Raw genomic sequence first — 24,370 nt, forward strand, 5'->3', positions numbered from 1 at the left:
TGCTACATGTAATGGAAAAGTTGGCCTTCACCAAACTCCTTCACACAGTAATTCAAGTGAAAGAAAGTCAAACAGTCAAGACTATGAGACTGAACATCAGCCGATTGGAAAAAAGATCCCTTAAGTGTAACGTGCCAAAGTATTTTATAGTTTTTATAAAAATTTAAAACTCTTCAAAATATACACTTAACAAAAATATCAACTAATGATTTGGTGAAATGGTAAAATAGAAAGAAAAAAAAGAAGAGGCTAAGCATCAACCTCTTAATGTGTAAAATAGTCTTTCCCAGAATTAAAAACTCACGCCTTCACTGAATCTCTCGTTTGAGGATTTTAACACTCAATTCCAAAACAATTGTTCTAACGAGGACCTTCAATTCAAGCCTATACTTAGATAATGGCTAGAAAAAGACGGAAAATGTGATTACGGTCCATAAAATTAATCTAATGGTGTGTTTGGTGGTAGAATTCACAATTCCGAGGGATATATAATTCAGATTACAAACACTGCGAATCATGCAAATTCTTCGTGTGCTTGATAACTAAGTGAAAATTCTTATAATGCTTAACATTTCCTTGTTTTAAATTACGTGTACTGTTCGGAGATTATTTAGAGGGAGAAAATAAGGCTTTTAAGGTTAAAAAAAGTGGGCACATAAATCCCTCATAAGTTTTCCAGTAAACCTTAAGAGGAGTTAGTATTCGAAATGGGGGATTTGGTGGAATTATAAATCCCGAAGGAAACGTGAATCCAAGAAATTTGGACAACCAAACGTACCAAGGGAATTGTAATTCCACCAAATCCCTTAGACCCATGAATTCCACGTTTAGAATTCTGCATCCAATCCCACCTTAACATGATTCGGATAACATTTTTTTTTTTGATGGGTTGCCACGGAACGAAACAAAAATTACAAGGCTCAGCAGAAAAGAATGTAAGAAGGAACTGCAGAGATAGAATGACTGATGCAGTTGGGAATATGATGCTGATAAGCATAACCTGCAAGAGCAAGCTAACAGATAGTTGTAAAGAGCTGGACTTGATTTCTTCTACAATTCTGGCGATTGTCCAAGGAATTCGACTGGGCATCAGATGTGAGAGCCTTAACAACCACTTGCCAGTCCCTCTCAACAATAATCTGATTAAAATTCATTTTCTGAGCCTGGGAAGAAGCGAGAAGAAAACTGGTTGCTTCAGCTGCAAACGGATGAGTAAAAGGAGTATCAGCAGATGTACTCCAAAGATGGACCATCCCGTCCAATCCCTTGCAATTGCAGCAGGTAACCTATGCCATTTTTCACAGCTGCGTCAACATTAATCTTTACCGTACCTTGAGGTTGAGACCATTGAGGAAGTACGGGATCCGGGACTTGATAGGAGTCTGGTTAGAATCACTATCAGCACCATGTTCACCGAAGTAATAGAAAGTATTGAACCAGTAAATTCGGTCATTAATAATCCTTCAGATGCTTGGGTTAAGATTATCAAAAACTAATTTTTTTTCTGGCTCTCTAAATAGCCCATCATAAGCATGCTCCCATACCGAAACCTTAACCTCCATCATTAGCCTGCAATCACCTCTGAACACAGTCTTTGAGTGAGAAGTTATCTGTAACTAGGATTCTTAAGCCTAATAGAGAAGTAATAAGGTAGCCTGAGCAATAGTACATTTGAGAAAGACGTGATCAATAGTTCCAACTTCTAAATGGCAAAAAGGACACTCCATGGGAACCCCAGTAATGAATCTTACAATCTTAGACAACACACCAACACCATCATGAACTATTGAGAAGATTCGCCAGCATCATTTGACAATAACTTTTGATAGGATTTAGAAATGAACTCGCTATAGTTGGTAGGAGCGCAGATGTGTTTATCTTGAGAAGCAGATCTGTGTATGGGAATTATCAAAAGGATCAAAGAGTTGATTAATTAGCTGCATATTCCACCTGGCCTCATTATGAATAATCAAATCACTGACCTTTGAAACATCAACAGAGAAATGACTTGGTCAGGATGGTTTAAAACCTGGCAATGAAGGAATCCAGGGATTAAACAATATATCCACTTCAGTACCTGTCACAGCAGACCACAAACAGCTAGAAGAAAGAGAATGTCTTGAGCTCAGCATGGCTTTCCAGGTGCTATAACATCTTTGAGGCTTTTTATTAGTCTAGAAGTTTGCATTTTTCAAGTACTTGACTCTAAGTAAAGAACCCCAGAAAGAGTCTGTATCATTTAGAAATCTCCAAGTTAACTTGGCCACCAAAACTTTGTTCACATTCTCTAAATATCTTAACCCCAAACCACCCTTTTCTTTATTAGCAGTAAACGAGTCCCATTTGGTATAAAGAAGCATTTTCTGATTTCTAGAATGACCTCAACAGAATTTTCTAATGGTTTGAGAAACCTTGTTAAGAATGTGTTTGCGGACAATTGAAGTAGACAAGTAAAAAAGAGGGATGAGAGCTAAGACAGATTGAATTAAAGTTGTCCTACTAGCATAATTAAGAATATGTTTCTTCCACCATGCTAATTTTGTATCATACTTGTCGATAAGAAATGCATAGGAATTACAAGGCAGTGCATAAAGCAATAGGTCTAAAGTCAGATGGCCTTTCAGGATTTTTTATTTTTGGTACAAGAGAAAGGTATGTATGGTTGAGGCCAGAATGAATTGAGGAGTACCTGAAACAATCTTGAATAAATTCAACAACACCCCAATAATTTTTGTAGAAGTAGGCTGGGTGACCATCCGGGCCTGGAGCGCTAGTAGGAGCCATTGCTTTGATGGTGGAGAAGCTCTCATCGGAAGATGGAATTGATGCTAGCTGACTGCATTCAACTGGAGAAATGGATGAGTTAGCGGTATCAAGAGGAAAAAGATTCACAGCTACAGAGTTATTATCTTAAGTAAAGAACTTATGAAAGTGAGAGACTAAAATTCTTTTTATTTCATCAAATTCCAAGGACCAAACTCCAGATTCATTTTTTAGAGCAAGAATTGTATTTTTTGTTATCCTACGAAGAACAACAAGGTGAAACGCCTTCTCCTCCTCCTCTCTCCTGTAGCTCCACTAGTTTTTGTTTAGCTTCTTCCATTTCTCTTGATATGTGCCCAAAAGTTTTCCTACTCCTTTTGGTGAGATGATTTCCTAGAGTGAGTAGTAGTTTGTTGAATTTGCCACCTTGACTGTTTTCCCAGCTGCCTTTTCTTTCATCTATGAGTTGTGGTCACTATGAATTCTGGGAAGATAAGAACTACCGCTTCTTGAAAAATCAACCTCCAAGAAGAATTGCACAAAGCTGTCTAATCTTTTGAATATGGGTTTACGGACAGTGCCATTATCTGACCATGTAAAGGCAGGGCCTGAAAATCCTAAATCAATAATATCTCTGTCATGAACTAGCCGAAGAGTCTAGAAGAGCATTAAAGTCTCCAATAATGCAGTAAGGATTACTGATTGTTGCAACCAAATTAGAGATGTGCTTGATTCCTATTGTTCTGAGCTGGAGGACCATAAATGCAGGGAAGACTGCATCTTGGCAAATTGAAACGTTCTCCAATTGAGCAGTGGTTTTATTCGCAGAGATGACAGTCAGGTCAACTGCATCATTCCGGAGCAGCATTAGACCACCACTAAAACCCAATAGCAGAGACATAATGGAAATTTTTAAAATTGAGCACATTGCAAACTTGAACCTAGGAGCACTGGATGTTAACATCTCGATACATTTGGACTCAGTACTATAACTGGAAAATAATGCACAAAACAAACACCTTTCCCTCCATCAATCACATAGTGCAATAATTTCACGAATCACGAGTACTGTAGGTATGCAACCACATCCATTCACAATTACAGTAAACATGGAACAAAAATATTGAGTAAAATTCTAGTTCCCTATTCCCTTGGTCACACATCAGATTAAATCTACTCTTCCTATCATCAAATTACCAATCCATATGCTATTATGAATACAGTTATGGCTATTCCTAGAATGTATATAACACCACAATATCAAGAATTATTTAATTGCCATTTCTACAATTTATCAGAGACTATGGGATTGCATAAACTTGCCTCAAGATATGTTAGCAACTCGATCAATTCCTTAGGTTGAAGCTCCCTAAATTATCAAATCCGCCTGCACCATTGGTATTCTTTCCTCTCTACTAATTTTCTCCTATCTCTTCTCTGTTTAATCGCCGCACTAATGTAAACCCTATTCCCCGTAAAAGGAATATACATAAATTCTACTAATCGTTTTTTTTTTTTTTGATGCCAAAGAAATTTTATTAACTAAAAAACCATTTCAATGTCTGACGAGGGATATGTCTCAATAACACGAGGCGGCTCAGTATGCCACTCTCTAGTAATACCATTATGCCTGCAGAACTTTGCTAATTTGTCTGCAGGTTTATTGCAAATTCTAGGCCCATCTAATTGCATCGAGAAAAGTCAGGCATTCTGCTTGTTTTGAGTTCCTTATTCCTGCATAGCATTTGGATTTGCAGCCCCGCCATCTTCCTGCAAAATCACGTAAAACAATAGCAATACCAGTTAGTCATGTATTAGCATCATATGAAGCATCACAATTAAAAGCATGGAAGGGATAAGCATGTGGTTTCCACTTTGGTAACTCCTTCCTAACTGGCGTGCCTATATTGGTATTTACTGAGACGCTAGTGTTAAGTTTCTCAATATAACTAGCAAAAGATATAGAATTTCTAGCAACCACTATCGGGTCAGCTGTTTTATTCTGGAATTGGACTTCACATCTCTCATTCTAGATTGACCAAGAAACAATCATTGCAGTGTTCAGCCCTACAGTTTGATTCGACTGATGATGAGGTTGTTCCATCCAGCTTTCAAACATGGCAGTGATACTGTTATGAGTCCCTGAGAAAATACTAGCACCACCAGGAATCTGTATCCAAACTGCCTTAGAAAAGGGACAATTAAAGAGAATATGCATGAGGGATTCATCGAACTAATTGCACAATGGGCATAGACAGTTTATGTATCTGCAATTTCTTGAGAGCCTGACTTTGGTTGGTAGAGAGTCTGAGAGGCATTTCCACCAAAAATGTTTTACTCTAGGACATGTATGTATACTCCAGAACCTCTTACAGCTGATGGTAGAGTTTTTTATTTTATCAGAAGTTTGCAGATTACCCAGTCTTAACTCGTGCATTTTATTGTAAGTGGACTTTAGAGAGAAAACCCCGTTATGTGTTAAGTTCCAAATGAGCTTTTCTTCAGCAACAGTTGGAATTCTCATGTTCAGAATCAGATCCACGGTGTTACTATCGAACAGGTGATGAAGCAGTTCACTATTCCATTGAGTGTTATCTTGAATGAAGAGATCATTAACCCAGATGTATTTTTCGCTATCTTCCACTCCTTGCTTTGGTGTTGGTGGTGTATTTATTCCAGAAATCCACACATCAAGCCAAATCTTGATCTTATTACCCCTTCCTAGTCTCCATCTACAGTGATGCTTTATGAAAGTAAGTCGTTTCTGAATGCCCTTCCAATCCCAAGAGCAATTGTTTTTGATATTTGCATGAATAAAACTTTTTCCAGGAAAGTATTTGGATTGTATATTCCTTGACCCATTGCTCTTCAGAGTTTATACAAATTCTCCAAGCGGCTCTTACAAGAAAAGCTTGATTAAGGTGTTAGAGCATAGCTCGGTTGAACCACCAAGTGTTGGTATGTCAAGTTTGGTTGTCATATTTTAGTGAATCAAAACTCATTTTAAGAGTCGCTTGATTATGTATTAGAGTCAACTTCTTATAGGTTAGCTTGAAAGTATTAGGATATGAGACATTACAAGTATTGCGAAGACTTGAAGATGTGAAGAAGCAAGGAGCTACAACGACAACAATCATCCTTCCACTTGAGGTTAGTGATATTTGACTTGAACTGTTTCATTCCATAACGTATCTTTCAAGCTGTGCATATTGAAAACAAAAAACTGCGAAGCATATTTGAACTCTAGATAGACATAGTATTAAGGAATACAATACGAGGTTTATTGCTTAACCATTAAACTTTGTAGATAAGACATCGCCATAATCATTTGAATGGTATTGTGATTATGTATGGGTATGAGCTGAGGATTTCATCCTAGGGAACAATGTTTTGCATGTTTTCTAAGGAAGTAAGTTCATAAACTTGTTTGTGAATCGAAAAGGAAATTGCCAGGTGTTCTTGGTTTTGTTATTCATCGATTATCTTATGAACAACCAATATGCGTGATTGAGTATAACCGCTCACAACTTGTTTGTGTTCTTGGTAGAACTATTCATAAAGGCCTGACTTATGTATTGGTATGACTTTTATTAGTGAAACAGATCTTAAGTAATCACCTGAGATGGTATGATCGGGTTTGTGATTTTATGTCTGAAAAAAACTGGGAAAGGGGAACCGATCCTGGTAAGAGGTGCAGTACATCACAAAGGGGAACCGATCCTTGTATGAGGTGCAACAAGGTTTATAGCAGAAAGGGGAACCGATCCTATGGACATGTGCAACACGTTTTTAGGCAAAGGGGAACCGATCCTATGGACATGTGAAATACATTCAAGTTAGATACCATATATATGTGGGGAACCGATCCTAGTACCTAGTCAACCGAATTTTGGAAAGATAGTATGACTATACACAGTACTCACATGGAGGTAGAACCGAAACTTGTTTTGGTAGAACCGTTAAACCCATGATTTTTGATTGAATGTTATTTGATCAATCACATAGTTCTTGAAAGTCAGATGAACCAATTCTAAACTTGTTTGGAAGTGTGGAAAATCAGTTTCAAGGTTGTAAGTATGAAAGAGAACTTATAAAGTTAGGATGTCGACATACTTTGAACACGTGCTGTAATTGTTTATTATTTAATTGTTCAAAGTTATTCCTTAATAGGTAAGGGAAGAGAATCCCCATGATCGAAACATAAATAAGTTAAGAATCTTTTGATTAAGGTTGTTAATTTCATTTTGTATGGAAATAAGAATTAGTAATGTGCATTTACTAATTAGAGATTTTCCGAGAGATTTCGATCATTATTTTTGGACAGAGCATTTCCAGGAATTATGGAAACCGAATTTGTTCTTTAATGAATATATTGAGAATATTTTCGATTTTGGAAATTCCCTGGTGTCCAAACTTCCTAGTCTATAAATACTGAAGTTTGCATTTCTAGCAAACTAATCCTTCGTAACAGCAAACTACCTCTTGTTGTGCTGCTACTGGTGAAGCCGCCTATTCGGAGAGGAGAGTAACCTAATTAGGCGAAATCTCTTATGGCCGCTCGGTTTAAAGTCTTCTTTGGGATTGAGAATCTCTAGTCAGTACCGTTGGTAGGAAACTAGATAATTGCGGTTTATCTTTCGTTTTCATTGATTTGATTGACTAACGGTGGTTGAACTTTGATTGCACATAGTTTGTGTATGCTTGAGAATCTTCTCTTCTGATATAAGATTCACTCAAACTAGTTCAGAGTTTCAACAGGGATCTTTAGACTGTTGTTAGTTCTAAAGATGGTCTTGTGATAATCCATTGTTAACAGACTCCGTTCTGTGCGTGATTGATCACAAGAGATTCAAGTGATTGTGTGCAGGTGTTTATTGAAGATCTAAGAAGATTTGAAGACGAAGAAGATATTGAACTTTGATTTGTGAGTTTATAATCTTTAGTGTGCACAATACTTGTTTCGGTAAAAAGAGGATCCAACTAATAATCAGTTTTGTTCTTGTGATATAATTGGATTGATTAATTGAATAGATCGGCATCGACACAATTATTTGGATTAAGAGTGTTGATTGCAAAATCTTAACGATTACTTTGGTAATTGAACATAAGATAAATCTAAGGACTTGACGAAGGAGTTTATGTTAAGATAAACATAAGATCCTTTGTACGACTCATATCACTTGGTTGAAGAGAGTTGACACCAAACAAATTTATTGTTCCTTTACTGTTTGGAATACGAACCAAAGGAATTGATCCAAGTACGTGACTTATTTATAAGTTGGAGGCATGGGAATACAGACGGAACCAGGTGAACTATAGGTTTAGTTGCTTGGTCTCAACTATACGAAGTTGGTATAATTTTGTGTAGCGGCTTAATCATGAGAGTATTCAATTCTAGACTAGGTCCCTGGGTTTTTCTGCATTTGCGGTTTTTCTCGTCAAAAAAATCTTGTTGTGTCATTTACTTTTATTTTTCGCATTATAATTGCTTTATTGTAATTAAAATAAATCACACAAACGTTAATTCCTATTTACTTGATAGCAATCTTATTGTGTTTGGTTAAGTCCGAACCTTTTTATCAAGTGAACATACTTCGTTGTTGTATTGTCTCGAACTCATATCCATGGACGATCACACGAAGTGTGAACCGATTAGTTGCATTGTCTCGACTCAGTCCATAGACAATCACTTTCGGAGAAAGGACTTATAGGTAGGAAAAGTTTTATATTGAGGTATATTTGGGCACCCTCGTCTTTTCAACAAAGACGTGCGGATTGATAAAATCTACCTATCTTACCTTTAGTGGGAGTATTAGTTTTGTTATTATAATGTCAACAGTGTCATTTAAGGATTGAATGTATGCAGGTTATTGTGTTGTTGAATTCCGGAATCAAGCGTATGAGTAATGAATTCTTGTAATTTGTTTATCCATATGATTGTAAGAGTTTTGTCACTAAAATTGACAAAGGGGGAGATTGTTAGAGCATAGCTCGGTTGAACCCACCAAGCGTTGGTATGTCAAGTTTGGTTGTCATATTTTAGTGAATCAAAACTCATTTTAAGAGTCGCTTGATTATGTACTAGAGTCAACTTCGTATAGGTTAGCTTGAAAGTATTAGGATATGAGACATTACAAGTATTGCGAAGACTTGAAGACTTTAAGAAGTAAGAAGCTACAACGACAACATCATCCTTTCACTTGAGGTTAGTGATATTTGACTTGAACTGTTTCATTCCCTAACGTATCTTTTAAGTCGTGCATATTGAAAACAAAACTGCGAAGCATGAACACTCTAGATAGACATAGTATTAAGGAATACAATATGAGGTTTATTGCTTAACCATTAAACTTTGTAGATAATACATCGACATAATTGTTTAAATGCTATTGTGATTATGTATGGGTATGAGGTGAAGATTTAATCCTAGGTTACAATGTTTTACATGTGTTTTAAGGAAGTACGTTCATAAACTTGTTTATATATCTAAAAGGAAATCGCCGAGCGTTATTGGTATTGTTATTCATTGCATATCTTGTGAACAACCAATATGTGTGATTTAGTATAACCGCTCATGAATCGTTTGTGTTCTTGGTAAAACTATTCACAAAGGCCTGACTTATGTATTGGTATGACTTTTATTAGTGAAACCGATCTTAAGTAATCACCTGAGATGGTACGATCGAGCTTGTGATTTGTGTATGACCGAATCTGGGTAAAAAGGAACCGATCCTATTAAAAGGTGCAACATATAACAAAGGGGAATCGATCCTTGTATGAGGTGCAACAAGTTTTTAGTAGAAAGGGGAACCTATCCTATGGACATGTGCAACACGTTTTTAGGCAAGGGGAACCGATCCTATGGACATGTGCAACTCATATAAGTTAGATACCATATATATGTGGGGAACCAATCCTAGTACCTAGTCAACCGAATTTTGGAAATCTAGTGTGACTATGCACAGTACTCACATGGAGGTTAAACCGAAACTTGTTTTGGTAGAACCGTTAAACCCACGATTTGTGATTGAGTGTTCTTGATCAATCACATAGTTCTTGAAAGTCAGATGAACCAATTCTAAACTTGTTTGAAAGTGTGGAAAATCGGTTTCAAGGTTGTAAGTATGAAAGAGGACTTAAAAAGTAAGGATGTCGACATACTTTGAACATGTGTTGTAATGTTTATCTTTTATTGTTCAAAGTTATTCCTTAATAGCTAAAGGAAGAAATCCCAGGATCGAAAGATAAATAAGTTAAGAATGTTTTATTTAAGGTTTTTAATTTTATTTTAGGAAAATGAAAATTAGTAATGTGCATTCACTAGTTAAAGATTCTCCAAAGAGATTTTCGTTCAATATTTTGGACAGAGCATTTCCAGGAATTATGGAAACCGAATTTGGAAATATATTGCATATCTTGAGAATATTTTCGGTTTTGGAAATTCCTTGGTGTCCAAACTTCTTTGTCTATAAATACTTGAAGTTTTCATTTCTAGCAAACTAATCCTTCGTGACAGCAAACTTCCTCGGTTGTGTTGTTACTGGTGTAGCCGCCTATTCGGAGAGGAGAGTAACCTAATTAGCCGAAATCTCTTACGGACGCTCAGTTTAAAGTCTTCTTTGGGATTGAGAACCTCTATTAGTACCGTTGGTGTGAAACTAGATAATTGCGGTTTATCTTGTGTTTTCGATTGATTTTGATTGATTGCACCTAGTTTGTTTATGCTTGAGAATCTTCTCTTCTGATATAAGATTCACTCAAACTAGATCGAATTTTCGACAGGGATCTTTAGACTGTTGTTAGTTCTAAAGACGATCTTGTGATAATTCATTGTTAACAGACTCCGTTATGTGCGTGATTGATCACAAGAGATTCAAGTTGTTGTGTGCAGGTGTTTATTGAAGATATAAGAAGATTTGAAGACAAATAAGATATTGAAGATTTCTGATTTGGGGTTCATAATCTTTGGTGTGCACAATACTTGTTTCGGTATGAGAGGATCCAACTATAATCGGTTAATCCTTGTGGTAGACTGGATTGATTAGATGTGTAGATCGACATCAATACAATTCTTTGTGATTAAAAGTATTGATTGCAAAATCTTAACAATTACTTCGGTATTTGAGAATAAGATAGATCTAAGAACCTGACGAAGGAGTTTATTGAGATAAACAGAAGAGCCTTTGTCGAACTCACATCACTTGGTTGAAGAGAGTTGATACCAAACAGATTTATTGCTCCTTTACTATTTGGAATACGAACCAAAGGAATTGTAACAAGTACGTGACTTATTTATAAGTTGGAGGCGTGGGAATCCATACCGAACTAGGTGAACTATAGGTTTAGTTGCTTGGTCTCAACTATACGAAGTTGGTTTAATTGTGTGTAGCGGCTTAATCCTGAGAGTATTCAATTCTGGACAAGGTCCCGGGGTTTTTCTGCATTTGCGATTTCCTCATTAACAAAATCTGGCTGTGTCATTTTACTTTTATTTTCCGCATTATAATTGTTTTATTATAATTGAAGTAATTTACACAAACGTTAATTCCTATTTACTTGATAGCAATCCTATTGTGTTTGGTTAAGTCCGAACCTTTTTATCAAGTGAACATACTTCGTTGTTGTATTGTCTCGAACTCATATCCATGGAAAATCACACGAAGTGTGAACCGATTAGTTGCATTGTCTCGACTCAGTCCATAGACAATCACTTTCGGAGAAAGGACTTATAGGTAGGAAAAGTTTTAGCTTGAAGTATATTTGGGTACCCTCGCCTTTTCAAGAGTCAAGAGTAGCCATCCATGCTTTGGTTAACGAATTAAACTCCGTATCAGGATTTTTATAAGTATCCTGGATACTTTTATAGCACTTTGATCCAGTTTTGCAAACATAGCTTTTCTGAACTTTTTTATCCTTCTTATTGATTGACATGACTCTCTTTTGAGACTTTCTTTTACTTCTTCTAAGAGTTTTCTTAAATTGTTGTATAAACAGTGACAAAGTAGAGTTAAAGCAATTCTCATATCTTTTATCAATCAATCTAGGATGTCGAGACTTTTTATCAGTTGAAACAACATGATTGCTTAACAAATGATGTTTATCTCTTTGTTTAAGTTCAAGATCGAAAATTTTAAGCTTTCCAACAAGAGTATTTTTGGAAAGTGTATCCAGGTTATTTCCTTCAACAATGGCATGCTTCTTAGAATCGTATCTAGATGGCAGCGATCAGAGAATTTTCATCACAATATCCTTTTCAGGAATAGTCTTACCCAATGCAAAAGATGCATTAACAATTTCAGACACTTTGTGATTAAACTCATCAAATGAATCTTCATCTTCCATACGAAGGTTTTCCCAATCAGAATTAAGGTTTTGAAGCATAACTTCCTTTTCACTGATATTACCTTCGAATACGGTTTCTAAGATATCCCAAGCATCTTTAGACTTAGTGCACGTAGTCACATGGTGCTGAAGATCTAGGGTAATGGCATGTATGATGGCATTCAAACCGTCGGAGTTTTGATTTGTAGCAAGTATCTCGGTAGCATTGTATTCACCAATGTTCTTTGGAACGTTCATATTCCCTGCTTCCACAACGGGAGCATCATGGCCATTAACTACATAAACCCATGATTGAAAATCACGCGCTTGAAGAAAGGCACGCATAGGAATTTTCCACCATAAGTAATTAGAGCCATCAAAGACTGGTGGTACGTTTATAGAGATAACACCTTTGTCCATATCAGAACGCTACAAACACAGACTTATCAGGTCTTTAATGTGTTTACCTGCTCTGATACCAATTGAAAATGCGGGGGTTTAACAACCACACCCAACAATTTGTTTGGAAATGTGAGAGGACTTACTCCAATACACTTTCTAGAGAATCAACTAGACAGTCGGAGTCAATCTAGATTAAAGTATATCAAAGAGTATAATATCTTTAACTCTTAATTCAATCCACAATCAGCAAATAGGAATCTGTAAGCCTGATTGAATATAGGAGGAGTTACTTGAACGGTACCAAAGACCGATGTTCAAGTGTCAATCAATGTAAATCAACAACCAAAGATTGGATATTCTAATTGATTGATATTGACGCAGAATCTGTGATATTTCAATTATATAACAAAATATAATGCGGAAAAGAAATAACACAGACACCAGAATTTTGTTAACGACTAAACTGCAAATGCAGAAAAACCCCGGGACCTAGTACAGATTGAACACCACACTGTATTAAGCCGCTACAGACACTAGCCTACTACCAATTAACTTCAGACTGGACTGTAGTTTAACCCTAATCAATCTCACACTGATTCAAGGTACAGTTGCGCTCCTTATGTCTCTGATCCTAGCAGGATACTATGCACTTGATTCCCTTAGCTGATCTCACCCACAACTAAGAGTTGCTACGACCCAAAGTCGAAGACTTGGTAGACAAATCTGTCTCACACAGAAAAGTCTATAGGATTGAATAAATCTGTCTCCCACAGAAATACCCAAGAGTTTTTGTTCCGTCTTTTAATAAATGAAGGTGAACAAGAACCAATTGACAAACCAGGCTTATATTCCCGAAGAACAACTCAGTATTATCAATCACCTCACAATAAACTTAATCGACTAGCGAAAAAAGTTATTGTGGAATCACAAACGATGAGACGAAGTTTGATTATGATTACTTTTTTATCTTGCTTATCGGAGATATAAAATCTCGAGCCAATTATTTCAATTTTACTTAACACGATAGAAACAGCAAGATCAGATCACGCAACTACAAAGATAATAGTTGGGTCTGGCTTCAAAATCCCAATGAAGTCTTCAAGTCGTTAACCTATAGGGTCTCGAGAAGAAACCTAAGGTTAAAGGAGAATCGACTCTAGTTATGCAACTAGTAACACACATGAGGTGTGGGGATTAAGTTTCCCAGTTGCTAGAGTTCTCCTTTATATAGTTTTCAAATCAGGGTTTACAATCCAAGTTACCTTGGTAACAAAGCATTCAATATTCACCGTCAGATGAAAAACCTAATTCAACCGTTAGATCTAACTTAGCTTATTATACACAAATGAAATGTACCCTCATTTAGGTTTATGTAACCGTACCTAAACGTGTACACCATGTTGGTTCACAAAATAGTTAACCGAGGTTAGCCATATGATTACTCTCATATCAACCTTATTCATCTTAACCATAACTAGTTCAAATGACTCAAATGAAACTAGTTAAAGAGTTGTTCAATTGTTTATAAAAACACAATTGAAATAAAATCGGTTTGATTCACTTGAATCAATCATGGACATTATATCCACCGTTTGCAAAGATTGCATTCCTTATGATTTAAATGTTTAAGTTCATGTACTTGGCCGATTTGACAAAGTAACCAGCTTAAGTATGCGTACTTAAGCAATCGGTTTTGAGTTTGTAAAGTTTCCAAACTCAGCAGAAATTTTCGGTTCAAAAACTTCCGCCAGTATGCGTACGGATACGCATACTAAAGGTGACTACTTAAGAGTTTTGCCAAAACCAAACTCAGCAGAAATTCTCGGTTCGATAACTTCCGTCAGTATGCGTATGGGTACACATACTTAACCTGTCTCCTTCACCAATTTTGTGTACACACATATGCATACTCTTGACTTTCGGTTTATGGACTTATACACTAATGTGCGAACACACTATATATGCTTATATCCAAAGATGGTTACATCATCAACTCTTTATTTCAATCATTGAAACATTCTTCTATAATGTCAATAGCCGTTTTCACACACTATTAGCATCAAAGAAATTTTCAAGATATTGAAATAATCATTATTGAAACCTTCCAAGTCTTACACCAAATGATTGTATCACACAAACCATGTAAGATGTTACTGGTCAATTTTCTCATGATATACGATGAACTTGGTCGAAGCGAAATCCTACCAACACATATTTCGAGAAATATGTAACCAAGATATACTCAGCTCGAAATCTCAAATGGGTATAGAGAAAACTATATCGTAACACGACTTATGTCTCAATATAAGAGATAGTAGAAATAAACTTTCCAAGTGATAGATAAGTTCAAGTCTCCACAAACCTTTTGTCGAAGAAGTTCCACAAGATCCCCTTAGTAGTTCTTCGTCTTCAAGAGATGAACGTCGAAAGATTTAAGCTCAACTACATAATCTATGTCCTAGTCTGAGACATCTACAAATAGGATAGAAATCAAGACTTATAGTTTTGATCACTAACATTGACAAACATGCTTGATATAGCAACGCATGCGAGTTTGACTGAGCAATGCTCTAACAATCTCCCCCTTTGTCTGTTTTAGTGACAAAACTATCAATACATATGGATTACAAAAAAGATAAAAAAAAATGTAGCTTCTTATCCACATGCTTGATCTCCTTGGCTCTTCAACGCGACTCGAAATCTTCGTCACTTCCAAGTGCTCCATGATCCTAAAGGTTGTAAGTTCAGCATCACAGTTGTTGAAGATCCGTAGCTATAACAATGAGAAAACAAAATGCTCTCAATCATTGTTATACAGTGTCGTAGTATTATTACACAACATAAAAGTTCAATTGTATCACAACTTTGACAATAACACTATGGTGATATGCATCACTCCCCCTTAGTCAATACATATCTCAACATGAAAACCACTCCCACTTACATAATGATCCGTAAACCATATGTATTTGTAGTGTGAACTACACATTAATTCTCCCCCTTTTTGTCAAAAAAATTGGAAAAGGTACGAAAATTAGTGGGATCCTAATGAAATTTCCACGAAGATACATCATGACCAAAAGGTGTATTAACATACCAACAAATTTAGATGCAATCATAAAGCCGAAGTTAAATGCATTCATCAAGGAGTTAATGAAGATACAAGATAACCCCTAAAAATTCCACAGCCGCACTCCCCACAAAGATTTGGCAATTAAGCACAAGTTCAAAAGAACTCTCCCCCATAAAATGTCATCCCCTAAGGAACAACAAAGGCGACCTTACTTTCACAAAAAAAGAAGGATTTATTTGGACAACCAAATCACATGAAAACATGAATTTGTATCCAAAAAAATTCAATTGAAATAACCACAAGAGAACCCATAGTTAGTTCAATCGAAAAAATAACAACCAAATTAATCACAAGAAAACCCATGATTAATTCAATTGGAATACACAACCAAATAAACCACAAAAAGCGATCAATTTAATTGGTCATGCTCGACATAAGCGAACTTACGGAGCAACAACTAAAATAACCAAAAGAGAATGATTAATTTAGTTGATCATGTTCGACATAGGGAACCTTACGGAGAAACAACTAATTTAATCATAAGAATGAACAACTCAGTCGATTATGCTCAACATAAGAGACCTTATGGAACAACACAGTATATGCACAAATATTGTGGATTGGAGATCGACCAAATACGGCGGAATAGACAAGGATTCATTCTATCTTTCATCACTATTTTCACAATGACATATAATAGACTTAATCCTTGTACAAAAAAGTTTTATCCTTTATTTTTATCAAAAATATATGACATAAAAGGCTTTAACTTTTGTAACGTGAAAAATTCATTCTATCTTCCATCAATACATTCATATGGACATAATAGAGATAACTTTTGAAAAAGTATGGGACAGTCACAGGTTCACGGACGTAAACAACATATCCCATAACAATTTGCAATATATAAAATCATAAAGATTAAAATTGAAAAAATCATCTTCCAAAAAATACTTTAGAATTTAAATAAATAAATCTAAAAAACAATGAAGATGAAAAACGTTGGACATAGCTATGTGTACTCACAATAATGGCTATTCCAAACCCTATTTATTCTTCCAAAAGCATAAAAGAAGATTTACTAGGCAATAAAATCAACTCCAATGAAGCATTTCACTTACTTTGAATACTCTTCTCATATTCCCTATATTCATCTAGCTCATCTTCGATCATATCAATCCTAGATTCAAGATTATCCATCTTTTCCTCAAGTCTCTTGGAAGAAGCTTCAAGTTCACTTTTCAGGGCTCGAACTTGTTCCAAGACGAGATTCATGGTTAAAAAGATCTTATCAAAATGAGAGACATAAGGGTTACCATCAGGAGAGGAACCACGTTTGTCAGAGTACATTTCATTATCGGAAGAATCAAAACGAATCTTCTTAGAGTGAAAGATAACGGTACAAACATCACTTTCTTTGCTTGAAATACTTGAAGAGGACATGATAGAAGAGATAGATGAAATGTTTATGCAAAGGAGGAAGTCTTCATCTTAAAAGGGAATGAAGATAGAGGATAAATTTTCGAAACGACCTTTGACCAAAACCCTAACAGAAAAAGGTTATCCTCATAAAAGGTCTTAAAAGAAAAGGCCGTTCGTGAACATACGCGGTTCTAAGTTGAAAACATACGGAAAACAAAATAATCCCTAGAAAGATAATAGAAATATTTCATCACAACCCTCTTGAAGATTATGCTTCTTGTCTAAGAGGGATAGACAAAAAGTCATCAATACAAAATTACAGAATGTAATTGTTCCAATCCATTACCGGACTGGGAGATTTCTTACGAGGGGATGAAGTATTTGTTTTTTTTCTGTTTTTCTTTAAGAAAGATGAGTTATGTACATCATTATTTTCTTCTTTACACACAGTTTTGAACAACTTGATTGTTGTTTTTTCGCAAACTGTGGAGCAATTTGGAAATATCCTTTGAAAAGAAGGGTTCCATAAGAAATTTCTTTTTCTTCTTCAGCACACATCTTTTAGCAGAGGAGAACTGCTCTTGATCTTCAGTGCTAATAGCTTTAAGATGATCTTGATGTTCATAGAGAGTGACCAAAGAATTTGGTAAGGTCTCGTGATTATCCATATCATCCTTTTTGTCAGGGTGACTTGAGTATGATATAGAGTCGGGAGGAGTTTGTTGATGATGTTTAAAGGACTCATCCGAAGAGGTTAGACAAGTTTTATTGCAATCACAATTGTAATTGAAAACCTCCAGTTTTAAATTAAACAGTTGACATTCCAGATCTTCAATCTTTTTAATCAAAGCTTCCTTTTCCAGTTGAGACACTTCTGGAGAAGTAAGATGTACATCCTGGAATAATCAGGACTATTAGGAGGACAAGTGTTATTATCAGCAAAGAGGTTAAGCGAACATTCATATATTTCATTCTCAGGACAATATTCAAGAGTAGCCATCCATGCTTTGGTTAACGAACTCAACTCCGTATCAGGATTTTTATAAGTATCGTGGATACTTTTATAGCACTTTGATCCAGTTTCGCAAATATAGTTTTTCTGAACTTTCTTATCCTTCTTATTGATTGACTTAACTCTCTTTTGAGAATTTATTTTACTTCGTCTAAGAGTATTCTTAAATTTTTGTATAAACAATGACAAAGTAGAGCTAAAGCAATTCTCATCTCTTTTATCAATCAATCTAGGATGTCGAGACTTTTTATCAGTTGAAAAAACTTGATTGCTTAACAAATGATGTTTATCTCTTTGTTTAAGTTTAAGATCGAAAATTTTAAGCTTTCCAACAAGAGTATTTTTGGAAAGTGTATCCGGGTTATTTCCTTCAACAATGGCATGCTTCTTAGAATTATATCTAGATGGAAGCTATCTGAGAATTTTCATCACAATGTCCTTTTCAGGAATAATCTTACCCAATACAAAAGATGCATTAACAATTTCAGACACTTTGTGATTAAACTCATCAAATGAATCTTCATATGCCATACGAAGGTTTTCCCAATCAGAATTAAGGTTTTGAAGCCTAGCTTCCTTTTCAATGGTATTTACCTTGGAATACGGTTTCTAAGATATCCCAAGCATCTTTAGACTTAGTGCATGTAGTCACATGGTGTTGAAGATCTAGGGTAATGGCATGTATGATGGCATTCAAACCGTCCTAGTTTTGCTTTGCAGCAAGTATCTCGGCAGCATTGTATTCACCAATGTTCTTTGGAACGTTCACATTCCCTACTGCCACAAAGGGAGCATCATAGCCATTAACTTCATAAACCCATGATTGAAAATCACGCACTTGAAGAAAGGCATGCATAAGAATTTTCCACCATAAGTAATTAGAGCCATCGAAGACTGGTGGTACGTTTATAGAGATGGCACCTTTGTCCATATCAGATCGCTACAAACACAGACTTATCAGGTCTTTAATGTGTTTGCCTTCTCTGATACCAATTGAAAATGCGGGGGTCTAACAATCACAACCAACAATTCGTTTGGCAATCTGAGAGGACTTACTCCAATACACTTTCTAGAGAATCAACTAGAAAGTCAGATTCAATCTAGATTAAAGTATATCAAAGAGTATAATATCTCTAACTCTTAATTCAATTTACAATCAGCAAATAGAAATCTGCGAGCCTGATTGAATATAAGAGGAGTTACTTGAACGGTACCAAAGACCAACGTTCAAGTGTCAATCAATGTAATCCACAACCAAAGGTTGAATATTCTTAAGGGTGAAAGAGGTACAGTTCGGCTCGGTTCTTGCCGAGGCCGAGTACCTGCACCTCCCTAACCTCGGTTCCAAATTTTTGGACCGGTACTTGTATCCCGTACCTCGGTTCCGGTATCATTCGGTACACATGCGGTACCAAGTACGGTTACGGTACTAGTCTCGGTTCCAAACAAAAAAAAAATCTGATCGTTTACTAAGGGGACTGGAAGCATAAGGTCAAACCAAATCAAAAAAACTGCGGACAACAGAGACTTCAGAAACTCAAAAATGGGAGCAAAGAAAGAGATGATGGCTTAAGAACAGTTTGGCAGAATAAAGAAGCAATACCAAAATATTGCAGTTTTGGAAAAAAATTCATCTTGGGTTTCCTTGATCAAGCATATATCTATTTTTAAATGTAAACCTAAGGAGATGGAATCCATGTTAGTTAAAATCAGCAGGGTTTGTAATGTAATTAATAACAGTGTGTGCTGGTATGAAGACGATTATGAAGAGATGCAGCTTTGATTCAAAACCGCGGTGAAGATCCAGAACAACAATGAAGGGGACTCTACTAACTTAAAAACAGATCAACAATCGGGTATTATTAGATGAATGTCTAGAACAACAATAATCCAATGTCTATTATTAGTTTACTACCCCTTAATCTAATGGCTATAATTTTTCGGTACATTCGATCCGGGACGGTACGCGACCTATATAAGACCGTGTACCTGTACCTCGTTAGCCCCGGATCCTATTTTTTGGACCGGTACCTGTACCCCTTTCCTCGGTTCAGTACAAAAAGGGGTACGGTTCTGGGCCGGTTCGGGTTTTCGGCTCGGTTCCTGTGCAGCCTTAGATATTCTAATTTATTGATCTCAACGCACAACCTGTGATATTTCAATTACATAACAAAATATAATGCGGAAAAAAAATAACACAGGCACCAGAATTTTGCGACTAAACCGCAAATGCAGAAAAACCCCGGGACCTTGTCCAGATTGAACACCACACTGTATTAAGCCGCTACAGACACTAGCCTACTACCAATTAACTTCGGACTGGACTGCAGTTGAACCCTAATCAATCTCACACTGATTCAAGGTACAGTTGCGCTACTTACGTCTCTGATCCTAGCAGGATACTATGCACTTGATTCCCTTAGCTGATCTCACCCACAACTAAGAGTTGCTACGACCCAAAGTCGAAGACTTGATAGACAAATCTGTCTCACACAGAAAAGTCTATAGGATTGAATAAATCTGTCTCCCACAGAAATACCCAAGAGTTTTTGTTCCGTCTTTTAATAAATCAAGGTGAACAAGAACCAATTGACAAACCAGGCTTATATTCCCGAAGAAAAACTCAGTATTATCAATCACCTCACAATAAACTTAATCGACTAGCAAAAAAAGTTATTGTGGAATCACAAACGATGAGACGAAGTTTGTTTGTGATTAGTTTTCTATCTTGCTTATCGGAGATATAAAATCTCGAGCCAATTATTTCAATTGTACTCAACACGATAGAAACAGCAAGATCAGATCACGCAACTACAAAGATAATAGTTGGGTCTGGCTTCACAATCCCAATGAAGTCTTCAAGTCGTTAACCTATAGGGTCTCGAGAAGAAACCTAAGGTTAAAGGAGAATCGACTCTAGTTATGCAACTAGTAACACACAGGAGGTGTGGGGATTAGGTTTCGCAGTTGCTAGAGTTCTCCTTTATATAGTTTTCAAATCAGGGTTTACAATCCAAGTTACCTTGGTAACAAAGCATCCAATATTCACCATCAAATGAAAAACCTAATTCAACCAAGCTAATATCTTTCAACCGTTAGATCGAACTTAGGTTATCATACACAAATGAAATGTACCCTCATTTAGGTTTATGTAACCGTACCTAAACGTGTACACCATGTTGGTTCAAAAAATAGTTAACCGAGGTTAGCCATATGATTACTCTCATATCAACCTTATTCATCTTAACCATAACTAGTTCAAATGACTCAAATGAAACTAGTTAAAGAGTTGTTCAATTGTTTATAAAAACACAATTGAAATCAAATCGTTTTGATTCACTTGAATCAATCATGAACATTATAGCCACGGTTTGGAAAGATTGCAATCCTTATGATTTAAATGTTTAAGTTCATGGACTTGACCGATTTGATAAAGTAACCAGCTTAAGTATGCGTACGGGTATGCGTACTTAAGCAACCGGTTTTGAGTTTGTAAAGTTTCCAAAATTAGCAGAAATTTTTGGTTCGAGAACTTCCACCAGTATGCGTGCGGGTACGCATACTTAACCTGTCTCCTTCACCAATTTCGCATACACACATATGCATACTCTTGGCTTCCGGTTTATGGACTTATACACTAATGTGTGAAAACATTATATATGCTTATATCCAAAGATGGTTATTGTTAGAGCATTGCTCGGTCGAACTCGCATGCGTTTCTATCTCAAGCATGTTTGTCAATGTTAGTGATCAAAACTATAAGTCTTGATTTCTAGTCTATTATAGCTAAGTCTCGGGATAGGATAGAAAGTGTAATTGAGCTCAAGGACTTCATGGCGATTCATCATACAAGTAAAAGAACTACTCAAGGAACCGGTGGAACTTCTCGACAAAAAGGTATGTGAAGACTTGAACTTATCTATCACTCAAAAGTCTATCTACTCTATCTCCTACTCTTTGAGACAAGAAGTCGTATGCTATATATATATAGACTTTGATTGTACACATTTGGTATTTCGAGCCGAGTATACCTCGCCTATCTATATCTCGGAATATGAGTTGGTAAGCTTTTCGCTTTCACCAAGTTTATCTTTACCATGTGACGAAACTCATGATATGTTTCAATCATCTTGAAAATTGCATTGACGATAAATGGTGTAACAACTACATAACGTCCTCTAAGAATGTTTCAATGATTGAAATGAGAGTTTAGATTACATAACCAATGGTGGATATAAGCATTTTTGTGGAAAAACATTTATGTATAAGTCCTATTCCTTGAACCAAAGTTTGCAAACTTTGTTGATCAAGAGAACCGGAAGAATGACGTGAGCCAAGTCCGCGGACTGCCGAAGTTCTCAAACCAAAGAATTTCTGCTGGAGTTGACAAACTATTTGCGTGAAACTAAGTCCGCGAACCGACGAAGCTCTCATACCTAAGAATTTATGCTGGAGTTTGTAAACTCTGTCCGGTAATTTAAGTCCGCGAACCTAGTATGCGAACTTGAGAAGGTTATATATCTGAAGATGATTTCTGAACTTAAACTTAAAAAGACTAAGGAATGCAGTTTGCAAACCGTGGATATAAAAGTTCATGAACCGATTCAAGTGAATCAAATCATCTTTGATTCAATTGTGTCTTGTGTAGTACATGAGATTTCCTTGCAATTAAACAACTCTCTAACTAGTTCATTTGAACTAGTTATGGTGAAGAAGAACGTGGTTGATATGGAATGCTCATATGGCTAACCATTTGGTTAACTATTGTTTAACCAACAAGTGCATACGTTTGGGTACGGTTAACAAACCTAGAAGCGTGCATTGTCAAATATGTGTAACAAGCTAAGTTTTCGATCTAACGGTTGAGAAATATTAGCTTGAATCTAAATCAGGTTTTCATCTAACGGTGGATATTGATTGCTTTGTTACCAAGGTAACTTAATTCAAACCCTGATTTGAAAAGGCTATATAAGGGGAACTCTAGTATATGTGCAAAACTAATCCCCACACTTCACGTGTGATACTAGTTTGCACACTAGAGTTGGTTCTCCTTTAACCTTTGGTTTTCTTCTTTTAAAACCAGGTTAACGACTTAAAGACTTCATTGGGATTGTGAAGCCAGACCGATACTACTTTTATCGTAGTTGTTGATCTGATCTTGCATCTTCTATCGTACGAGTACAATCAGATTCATTGGATTGAGATTGATATCTTCGATGGGCAAGATATAAAAGGTAATCACAAACATCTTCGTCTCATTGTTTGTGATTCCGCAACATCTTGTTTCGCTACCATACGATTAAAATTGTTGTGAGGTGATTGATAACTCTAGGATGTTCTTCGGGAATATAAGACCGGATTATAAATTGGTTCCTATTCACCTTGATTATTATCAAAAGACGGAACAAAATTTTTTAGGGTTTATCTGTGGGAGACAGATTTATCCTTTGATAGACTTGTCTGTGTAAGACAGATTTGTTTATTATTAAGTCTTCGACTTTGGGTCGTAGCAACTCTTAGTTGTGGGTGAGATCAGCTAAGGTAGTCAAGTGAGCAGTATCCTGCTGGGATCAGAGGCGTAGGGAGTACAACTGTACCTTGGATTAGTGGGAGACTGATTGGGGTTCAACTACAGTCTAGTCCGAAGTTAGCTTGGAGTAGGCTAGTGTCTGTAGCGGCTTAATACAGTGTGTGCTCAATCTAGACTAGGTCCCGGGGTTTTTCTGCATTTGCGGTTTCCTCGTTAACAAAATTTATGGTGTATGTGTTATTTCTATTTCCGCATTATATTTGTTTATATAATTGAAATAATACAGGTTGCGTGTTAGATCATCAATTAGAGTAATCCAACCTTTGGTTGTTGATTGTCATTGATTGATCCTTGGATATTGGTCTTTGGTACCATCCAAGTTATTCCTTGTGTTTGATTAAGGACTCGATGATTTCTGTTAGCTCGAGTAAATCAAAACAAGAGAGAGATATTAACTCCTCGATATACTTTAATCTAGATTGAGTCTGACTATCTAGTTGATTCTCTAGAAAAGTATGTTGGAGTTAGTCCATACAGATTGCTAAGAGAAATATTGGGTGGTGGTGTTAGACCCCCGCTTTTTCAGTTACATCATCAACTCTTTATTTCAATCATTAAAACATTCTTCTATAATGTCAATAGTTTTTTTCACACAGTATTAGCATCAAAGCAATTTTCAAGATATTGAAATAATCATTATTGAAACCTTTCAAGTCTTACACCAAATGATTGTATCACACAAACCATGTAAGATGTTACTCGGTAATTTTCTCATGATATAAGATGAACTTGGTCGAAGCGAAAGCTTACCAACACATATTTCGAGAAATATGTAAGCGAGATATAC

At 36.1% G+C, this 24,370-nt stretch overlaps 1 long non-coding RNA gene across 1 annotated transcript; it reads right to left on the reverse strand.

The window, feature by feature from the left end:
• Positions 1-616: 616 nt before the first annotated feature.
• On the reverse strand, positions 617-3,572 carry LOC113302126. Its single transcript, XR_003336658.1, has 2 exons — positions 1,983-3,572; positions 617-1,892 (listed from the first exon to the last, which is right to left on the reverse strand). It is a non-coding gene; the product is annotated as an uncharacterized LOC113302126 (long non-coding RNA).
• Between the last annotated feature and the right edge of the window lie 20,798 nt (positions 3,573-24,370).

This window comes from Papaver somniferum, chromosome 8, assembly GCF_003573695.1.
Source record: "Papaver somniferum cultivar HN1 chromosome 8, ASM357369v1, whole genome shotgun sequence".
Taxonomy (NCBI): domain Eukaryota; kingdom Viridiplantae; phylum Streptophyta; class Magnoliopsida; order Ranunculales; family Papaveraceae; genus Papaver; species Papaver somniferum.